Source organism: Mixophyes fleayi, chromosome 1, assembly GCF_038048845.1.
Source record: "Mixophyes fleayi isolate aMixFle1 chromosome 1, aMixFle1.hap1, whole genome shotgun sequence".
In the NCBI taxonomy this organism is placed as follows: domain Eukaryota; kingdom Metazoa; phylum Chordata; class Amphibia; order Anura; family Limnodynastidae; genus Mixophyes; species Mixophyes fleayi.
The window spans coordinates 403799778-403810040 of record NC_134402.1 but is presented as its reverse complement, the minus strand read 5'-3'; the positions used below and the strand labels follow the sequence as shown (position 1 = coordinate 403810040).

General features: G+C 39.4%; 1 long non-coding RNA gene across 1 annotated transcript; it reads right to left on the bottom strand.

Annotated features, from left to right (window-relative positions):
• Window positions 1–394: 394 nt before the first annotated feature.
• Window positions 395–6465, bottom strand: LOC142109245 (uncharacterized). Its single transcript, XR_012680316.1, has 4 exons — window positions 6451–6465; window positions 4074–4148; window positions 2298–2366; window positions 395–689 (listed from the first exon to the last, which is right to left on the bottom strand). It is a non-coding gene; the product is annotated as an uncharacterized LOC142109245 (long non-coding RNA).
• Between the last annotated feature and the right edge of the window lie 3798 nt (window positions 6466–10263).

The following is a 10263-nucleotide window of genomic DNA, read 5'->3' as shown; positions in this document are numbered from 1 at the left end:
TGGTCAGAACTGTTTAGGCGGCACAAGGGGACCTGCACAATAATAGGCAGGTGGCTTTTATGTTGTAGCTGATTGGTGTATATACTAGTTTTCAGCAGTTTTAAGCATAGACAGATTTCGATTTTGTTGAACTGTACGAAAAAAATTCTGGAACCGTGGGAAGCATTTCGGCTTTATTTCACAGATCTTGTATTTGAAGATCCTAGCCCCACTACTGAACAGGTTCTGAAAACTTTGTAATGCCCTATTAATGCTTTTTGAGTTTCTGTCCTATGCACCTGAATTGGAGACTTCAAAAAGAAACAGAAATTGTTATTAAAAACGTACATTAAATTTTATGCAGCATGATTATGTCAATAATACCATTGCAATGACAATTACAATACTCCAGTACTAAATGATGAAAGTTTATTTATGTCCATTTTCACTTTCATCCCTTATAGCATTAATAGGTATGTCCTAAAGAAGGCATTTCTCATCATTGTTTTCCTCGCCTGGGACCAGCTGCCAATGAGCTACTTGTAGACACGTTCCTCCCCTCTGTCAGTTGTTAAGAAAGGCTCCTCCTCGGGAATAGACAGGGGCAATGAAAATAAAAAGGTAACGGCTTTGATTTTGATGTTTCAACTGCAGGTATTGGTGGAAAATGGGTAGAAACCACAAGTTCTTAAATCTTGTTCGGGTGTTATCTAAATGTAAAAGAAGAAGAGATGAGTAAATACAAGTCCAATCTAAACTGTAGTGCAAGTGACTATGGTATCCTCTTACTAAGAAGCAGCTTTTATCAATACTGTTTATCTCTCCTCTTTGATAATTATTGCAGAGTCATTTGTTTAACAAACCTGCAGTAACTGACAAAGAGAAGTGATCAGTTGTGAGTATAACCTAGAAAGCTTGCGGTGATGAGCAGTAGAAGCAGCGTGAAATAGACGGTTGTCTTCAAAAGCAAAGCTGAATTTCAAACAAAGCATCAATGTTACTGTTGTTCAGCTCCTGAAGCTAGATAGTGCTGTGTCCTCCTGGAACACTGGAGAAAGGCATAATAAAATGGCCCCCAAACTAGGACCCCCAACATAATCCAGTAGAACATCTAATATATAAATGTCTAGTGGCGTGTGTTAGTCTGTCTGTGTGTGTGTGAAAAAAATAAAACCAAGCTGCAGCGCCACCTGCTGGGCGGAGTTATACACTGACCTACTAAATTCTTAGTGTGTGTGGGAAAAAAAAATTTCAGAAAGGGCTGAAATTTGGTATACTAATATATTTTTAATTTGTTAATTTAATTTGTTAATTGTTAAAAGTGTTTATAAAGATTTAAAAAAAATATATATATATTTCTTGAAGGAGAAGTGACAGTTGGGAGTGGTTGGTGGTTGCCGGGGGTGACAGTGGGGAGTGGTTGGTGGTTGAGGCCTGGGCTAGGCCCAAATGCATGACAAGAACCTTTTTAACACCTTAAGTAGCTTGATTTGACTAGAATGCATGAGTATCATGCACGGGTTAACTGGTAGTTAAATAAGCCCCTATGTGGAGGGTTCTTCCCTATTGCACCTGGGAACATGTAAGACTGCAGCCATACAACCTTGGGAGGTTCTTGCCAGCCTTAACTGGTACAGTCTGTGGCTGGAGAAAGTTAATGGCTCCCAGCTTAGTTCTGTGGGCAATACCCAATGGCTGGATGCAGTCAGGGGCAATTTCAAAGATGGAGATATTGAAACTGACTTATGCTTAATCCATCTGTGGCTCTCCAGCTGCTGTGAAATTAGTCCAGCATTATGCACTGACACTGCATTCTAGTAAGAAGAACAATAGGTACATGCTGTGATACACTAATAATCTAACATATCACTGCTTAGTGAGAAGACAATAATAAAAAGAACTGGAAAATAGATTGAAATAATAAAGCATGCTGCAGTCTTCTTTACATGGAAAACCAGTACATACAACACATCTACCTGTGAAAGTTTATATTGGGCATACAGCCCATCACAAGAGTAATACTACAGGGTGTGCAGCCGGGATAGGGCACAGAGATGAGAGAGGCCTGACAATAGTGGGATAACCCCACCTACAAGACCCCTGCCTCAATCCCCCTCCCCAAACAAGGCTACTGCTCTGATCTCAAAAGAGCAAAGTGAACACCTATAGTGAGCTGGTCCATGTGGGGTGCCGGGAGGGGCTGGAGCGACATCGCTGGCACCTACCTAAATTTTACTATGGGACCATGTGATACACTCTTCTGCCCCTGTCCCTTTATGCACAAATGTGTATTTGTCGTTTGGTCTCAAATACTATACCTGTATGTTGCGGCCCAGGTGAAAAGATTTAGGGCGATTATGGTCCTTTAAAGTAGTTCTGTACGTTCCCTAAAGGGGAAACAAGGTAAAAGGTCACTAGACAACAGGTGAATCAAAACTACAGCAAAAAAACCTTTTTGTTGGTATCTAGCTGCATTGCAGACTGCTCTGCACTATCCGTTTTCCTTTCATCCTAATAATGTTTCTAGTCCCTGCGGATGAGAAGCTACATATCAAGGATATAATATTTACAAAATTGTTACTGTTACCAACAAGGAGTTACTACACATAAGAAAGACTGGAATTGTGTAGTTTTTCTAACATTATCTGTTTTATAAGGACCACAAATGTTTTCGGGTGCCTGGGTAATGTTAGGTTTGAAATGTGCTTGGGTAATGTTAGGTTTGAAATGTGCTTAAATGGGCAGAAGTGGGCTGGTATACAACGGTATGCCATAACACCACTTTTCCATATCATCCAACTCACTGCGGCTTTTTCCTGCCCCCTACTTCAACATTAACAATAGTCAAAATATACTGTAAAGGTACAACACAGAGCATTTAACTGATCTTCGTCTGGCACTTCACAGATCATTGTGCTTTTAAAACTGGTGGCACAGTGTCCAAACCTGCTGCCGAACTGAGAAACACACACAAGGAATTCCTAAACAGACCTCTTCTTCACTACTACCCAACACTGCCCAGACTCCTCTGCTATTGCATGTCAGGGAGAGTCAATTGCACTGTGCTACATTCTTCACTGAATAATCTGTGTGGAGCTGCTTTCCACTTTCCTGCTGAGGTCCAGCTGGTTATAAACAGGTTAATTAACTAGCTGTAAGTAACTGGCTTTGTTCTCTAAACATCTTGTCCGTAGACATCAGTTGTAACATCCAATATGAATTATATCTATTGAATGAACCAGAGAACCACTAACTCAGACTTAACCTTTGCCTTTTTTGACTCCCTCAGCATCACGTTCTATTACAAAGTACCTCTTTTGGATACAATTTACTCACTACCACTGATTGATTCAGCACTTAAAAAGGCTATAATATTTACAAAATTGTTACTGTTACCAACAAGGAGTTACTACACATAAAGACTGGAATTGTGTAGGTTTTCTAACATTATCTCTCTTAAATGGAATTCCTATATTAATATATCTATATTATTTTAATAAAACAGTTACCTATTATAATTTTACATGTCTGTATGTTACTACAGAATTAAAAAAAACAATCAAAGCCCCTAAAGCTATTAAATTGTAACCTTGTGAGCAGGGCCCTCTTATCGCTCTGTTTGCCTGTATTACCCGGTATTGTTTTATGACTGTGCATCTTCTCCATGGTAAAACGCTACGGAATGTGCTGGTGCTATGTATATAAATGTTGATCATGGGAGCCTCAGCAGACATTGGCTTTTCAGTTGAATTTTCCATACCACAACTTCTAAATTTCCACTTCGACTACTGCAAATAACGCTTTAATATTTGGTCATAAAACTGTATTGTGGTTTTATGGGACCTCAAAACTGTTTTTTAAATCTTAACCAGATCAGTCTAGATCTGCCAGGGAACCTCCAGAGGACACAGACACAATTCTTGTGTGCGTTATGCACTCCCATTTATCCCTCTCAATGCAGAGTAACCTCCCCATGTAAAATAAGAGAGGAATGTGGGCAATCTTGCTGAGTTTGTGTATTCCCCCCCCCAAACCAAGTGTGTGGCACAACCGTGTGTGTACCTCTTCCGAACCATAATAACCGTTTCCTCTACCTCCATATAGCGATCCCGTCCCAGATCATATGATTTCCCACATTTTTGGGGTTTTGGAGGATTATTTATCATCATCTAAATGGAAAACAAGATAAACAGATTACTATGTCAATAGACGACAGTTTTTAAATTGCCACAATCAAAACATTTTGTTGGTATCTAACAGCTCTACAGACAAGTTAGGAGAAAATTTCAAGTCATGCCATACATTTTCATTGTTGCCTTGGCTTACTGCTTGGAATTGATCATTGTCCTGCTGAAAAGTGAATTCTCTTCTAAATTTCAACTTTTTAGCAGACTAAACACGTTCTCTGACAATATTTACCTTTACTTTACATTATCTATTTCCTTTATTTTCCAATGTTCCCAATCCCTGATGACAAGATGCTATACCACAACAAGTGTTTTTCAGGTACATGGCTAATGGTAGGTTTGCTCTTTATAGTGCATTTAGTTCTATATTGGTTTTATGAGAATAGAATAATAGGGTTTACTGTCATTTAGCAGTAATCCACCATGTCACAGCTTAGTAAGTGGACAATACTATGTATATACATATCTAAATCAATCCTAAATAATTTGCATAAACCCCTACAATAACAATAACAGGTCCTACTATGCAGAAACTAGAATGAAACGTATAAGAAAGCGCATTACAAAATTCATCATTTAATGTTGCAGATCTCTTTACATTGAGTACCAGCGTACATGGGCAGTGGGAGGAAGGTGGAGCAAGTACGAAATACCAGGGACCTGGGGGCATGGCCTGCCAATGTAGTAGGAGAAGCCACCAACCTGATGCATCCATGCCCCCTTCAGTGGCTATGGGAGGGGCCTCAATAAGCTGCTGTTCTGGGGCCCAAAGTTTATCTTGCAGGCCCTGCCAGCGTATATAGCATTTCTAACAGTGAATGTCTTTGCTGGGCATATACACATTTATGCAAAAAAATGAAAACAAACAAATTTTAACCAAAAATAACTGAATTTAACCCAACTTGACTGTATATTTGTCATCTGATCTCAAACACTATACATATTAACTGAAATCATGGTTAATAAACCAAGGATAACTGAATCTAACCAAAATAACAATTTTTTTCAACCTGTACATTCCCTAAAGGGAAACCAAAAGAAAACATTACTATGTCAATAGTCAACACAAAACTTTTTGTCCCTATCTAGCAGCTTCACAGACTAATCTGCACTATTTGTTTTCCGTTCATTCTAATAATGATCCCAGTACCTGCAGCTGAGAAGCTACACCACTACAAATGTTTTGGGGTGTATGGGAAAAAGGAAAAAAAATCAAAGAAGTTTCCATAAGAGAAAGGCTGGGCAGCACTCCACCCTAAAATATAACTTTTATTAATTATGGTTAAAAGGAAAATAAAGTATCATCTAACCAAGAAAAATTGTGTGAAATATTAAAAACAAACATAGACACAAAGACATTTGTATAAAAACACTCACTGGGGGAAATGTAGCGTACTACAAAAATTGTTGTGGCATGTGAAATTATAATTGCCACAATGAGCTTAGTAACAATGGGCTATATTCTGCCCAATAATCGAGCTGTCCTGAGTTATAATTGATAAGAGACTGTTTCGTCTAGATCCACCTGAGCGGGTAACGGAGCTAGTATGAGCTAATGTTTGATCTCCTGATTGATCTCTTATGATTTGTTATAAAGATTATTCATGCTCAAATAATATTATAAAGGAGATAAATCACATAGGAGTCAGTAGACTAATGTTATAGTCATCCAGTTCACTGATACAGAAAGTCTACTTGCTTCCATATATAGAAGTAAAATCTATCTGCTAGTCGGTATGCCGGATGGTCATTCATACAAATAGGAATATTCTATTCCATATCGGGTGCTTCATATGTTTATTATAATTACAGATCGGCAAAATGTAATAGCGGAATTGATCTGCTACGATGGTGTCACACAGTGAAGCTGCTCACAAAATAATAATAAATGTCCTGTGTTTGTTGCAGTAGCAAGACAAAGCTACATTTAGACACAGAGCAGCATATGTGATGTTAAAGACGTCCCTCTTTGAATATTGGATTGATACAGGGTCAGTGTCAGACTGGGGCATGAAAGGCCCACCAGGGGCTGCAACGCCAGGGGCCCACCAGAAGGGGTGTGGCCAGCCATCAAAGAGGCGGGACCAGAAACTAGAGGGGGAGTGATCAGCCCACAAAGGACAGCTAGCACCCTAGTGTAGTATAAAAAGAATGCAGTGTGTACATAAAGAGTACACAGTCTTGACCTGCCCCATAGATTGGGCAGAACAGTCACCAAAAAAATAAAAAATAAATAAATCAGGATTTTCCCACTAGACTCAGAACATTTGACAGACTGTCCTACCTGTTCTTGTCACCAGCTGTGGCTGCTGTTTTTTTTTAGTTGCGGCTTGTCTGGATCCTGGAATTTTGGGGGCCCTATCTGGAAAACATTTTACATTTAGAAAATTCCAACCAGTCCACAAAGATAGGTGTTGTAGGAAACCTCTCTTGCAGTACTCTGTGCCACACTCACCATGCAGGGTCATGAGCTGGTTCAGCAGCACTAGAATACATTGGTCCTTTGGAGACTGATCATTACTTCTTAAACCATCTCCTCCTGTTTCCAAATCAGGGCACGTTATCAATTAATTAAAACACTAAATACTTTGCCTGTCAACCAAAAAGGGAAGCAATGAAGCATTTTTGTCGCATGCACGTGACAAAAACAAAACTGCCATGTTAAAGATCTCCAAACATCTGCAATTGTTATCTTATTAAGTGGAGAATTTAAATGAAATACAACCAAAATCACCTATCTCTACAGGATTGTATCAGATAAGCTCCAAAAAAATTTTTTTTTGCTTCACCATACTTAGTGCATATTTTACGGACTTCCAGACACAAATGACTATAAAGCACAAATTAAAACAAACAAAATAAAATACTAGAATTCAATAAGAAAGACTGACAGTCAGGGGATGGGGATTTCTGAAAAAGAGGAACTGTTCTTCCCATGGATGTGTCATTGTGTTTGCATGCTAGGATGGCTTATATAAACATAAACAGTTGTCTTTTTGTGTGGAAGCAATCCTCTCCAATCTACCACATTTAGTTACTCTACGTCTAAAGCTAGGTACACACTACGAGAAAAACAGACAGAAAAAAAAAACAGCCCCGATCAGCATGCCGATACCTGTGTAGACACTAGAATGATTTACCTTCAGATCTGTGTGTCTCTCATACATGTGACAGGATCCCTGGTTGAAGCAACATGCCGGCAGCACCAGCACTCTGCGCTGTCCCCTGTGTGCCTCTGTAATAAATCTCCTCCTGGAATGCACTTTGAAGTCATGTGCACTCAGGAGTGAAGGGTCTGCACTGAAGTCCCGGCTTTCTGCAGGTTTGTCACACTGTCAAGCAACTTTTGTCGGGTTAGCTGCAGCAGTGAAGGATTTACTTTGCATCACTAAGTAATACTGGCTGTGTCACCGGTGACTCACCGATGAATTTAGAGAACGGACCCAGCGGTGGCGTGGCTAACGGACCAAGCGGGGGGCGTGGCTAACCAGCGTCGGGGCCTACCGGTGGATTGTCCGGCTCACCGGCAGGCCAGTCCGACACTGTACAGGGTAATTACATGGAAGTATCCACTCGCGAAATATATCAAAGGTCTATGACAGGGGAATGAAGTGGAAACTAAATTGAACTGGGAGAGAACACACGTAGAGCTCCCTAAATATGGTTATGGTAACAAAATTTGTAATGAACTGTGGAAAGGGATATGTTATTAATCTCAAGACACTGTGTGTATTGAAAGAGTAGGTTTAGCAGCCATGGCAAATTTGGGTACTAATTGCCATAATGTATTGTAATTTAAAAGTTTGTTAAGTGCTAAACATACACTTAAAATCTCTTCCACTTATGGTATTATCGTATGTGAGCTGCTTGATATTATATCCCACGCACTGGGAAAAGTGGATAAAAAATCCTAGTTACACTATGAAAAGCACGTGTAGAATTCCACACGTGGTAGTTGTAATAACTTATAAAGAGTTAGCTAAGACAAAGGATATTTTGTTAATCTTTAAACATCATTTTTGATGTAATCAGGGGCTTATGTCTAGCAAAACTGTTCATATCAAAGGCTGATGTGCCGTTGTACTGCTTCTCTCAAAGCTAACAGTTCATATTATGGTCGCTGTTCCTTAATAACAGAAATTTGCAATAACTCACGTTATTATCATTTATAATGTAGCAATGCCAGAATTAATCTGCTGGGATGTGTTAGATCAAATGTAGGCGCTTATTCAAATTGATTGATACTGTATCAAATAGTGACAATCAGTCTACGAAGGAACCTAGACGAATTGCTACGTTATATTTATTTCTCGGACTAAATAATATAGGGGCACATTTATCATTATTCACATAAAGTGAAAAGTAGTTTTCAATCCTTATCGCAATGATAAGGATTGAACTACTTCTCACATTTATGTACAGCCGTGCAGAGAAACAGCAGTTCCGAAAAACTGCTGTTTCAGTGATAAAAAAAAAACATACTTACCCCCCTCTTCGGAAGCGCTGTCTTCAGGTCTTCTCCTCACTCTTCAAGTGCGCATATCCAGTTCCAAGAACTGGACATGCGCACACAGATCCCTGAGCTGTGAGTGACAGGGAGGGATCATGTGATCCCTCCACACATGCGCTGTCCAGCTCTGCTCTCCGGAGCAGAGCTGGACATAACGAGGAAGAAAAGAACATGTTACAGTCCTGATGATGTACGCCAGCTTCAGCTGGCGTACATTTACATTACAAGTTTCCGAAAAATTTGTTTTTTCGGAACTTGTTAAATGCCGGCCCCGAGCAGTCACCATACTGTTGTATGGTGACTGTTAGAAAAAATGAACTGCAGCGAAAATTAATGGTTTGGGAGATTGAACAGTCGAACGGAGCTGTCATAAATATCAATTGCAGACTTCCTTCACCTATTTTCACGGTAAGTGCACGATAGTGCAATACCGTCATTTGTTAAATGTGCCCCATAATGTCCACGATAGGCAATGGTCTAGGTTCTAACTAGTATTGTATCATTTGCTAATGCTGCGATTGCCTAGCTGATCCGTTGGATGGATTAGATATATAACAGGGAAAAAGATCCCTACTCAGGAAAAAAGAGCCCTCAGTGAGTGAAACGTCCCAACGTACGTTTCACAAACCACTTGCTTCTTCAAGGGAATCACTCGGAAATGTCATACGAAAATCCTATATAGCCTTCTTCTGGGTTTAGTATGTGATAGATGTCAGAGTCAGCCAATAGGAACGCCTCTTTAGGCAGGGATTCCCTCTACGTCATTCATTGAGGGTATCCACTGTCAGAATATCATGGTAACACGGCTGGGAAATTGCCAATGAGATATCACCCAAACGGAGATCAGAATAAATATTATCAGGCTTGAAGTGACGTTTACAGAAAACAAATACATATCTGATAATTTTGCAGGTAGCGGTAACGATGAAATGGAATAAGATGACGGGTTAGATAAAAATCGTCCTGGCAATTTGTTTGTTAGAGAGACTAATATGCCTCATACAATGCATACAAATTATAGCAAATGAATTATAGTGTATTAATTTAAGAGTGCATTGTGTATAAGCACTGCAGGTAAAGGCAAATATATACATGCTGACGGATAGCATAGAGACGGATATAGAAAGGGATAAGATACTTATATATATCGTCATCAAAAAAACGCTTGAAACATATATTAAACACTTGTTAGATACAGTCATACTTCAAAATGTTGTAGCCGTTAAGTAATTATGTTACCGAAATGCCTGTATATTAATCATCATACATGTCATTGCCTTTTATGAAGATGTATGAAATAGTTCCTAGTAAAAGACGGGCAATGAGAGTAGGATGAACCAAAGGATAGTACTAAAGAGCGACACAAAAGTGATTAGGTGGATTAATTATGGAATCAGGAGGGGACATCACAGCACCAAAGTGTACAATTGAATGGGCAATCAGAGAGTGTTTATTTATAAAAAAGCACGCATAGCTTATACCTTCGTTTAATCCCACTGGTTGCAAAGCATTCATGAGAAAAATTTATTCTCTCTCTGCAGGAGAATCTTTTCATAGTCGCCCCCCCTGATACCCATTCCTATTCGT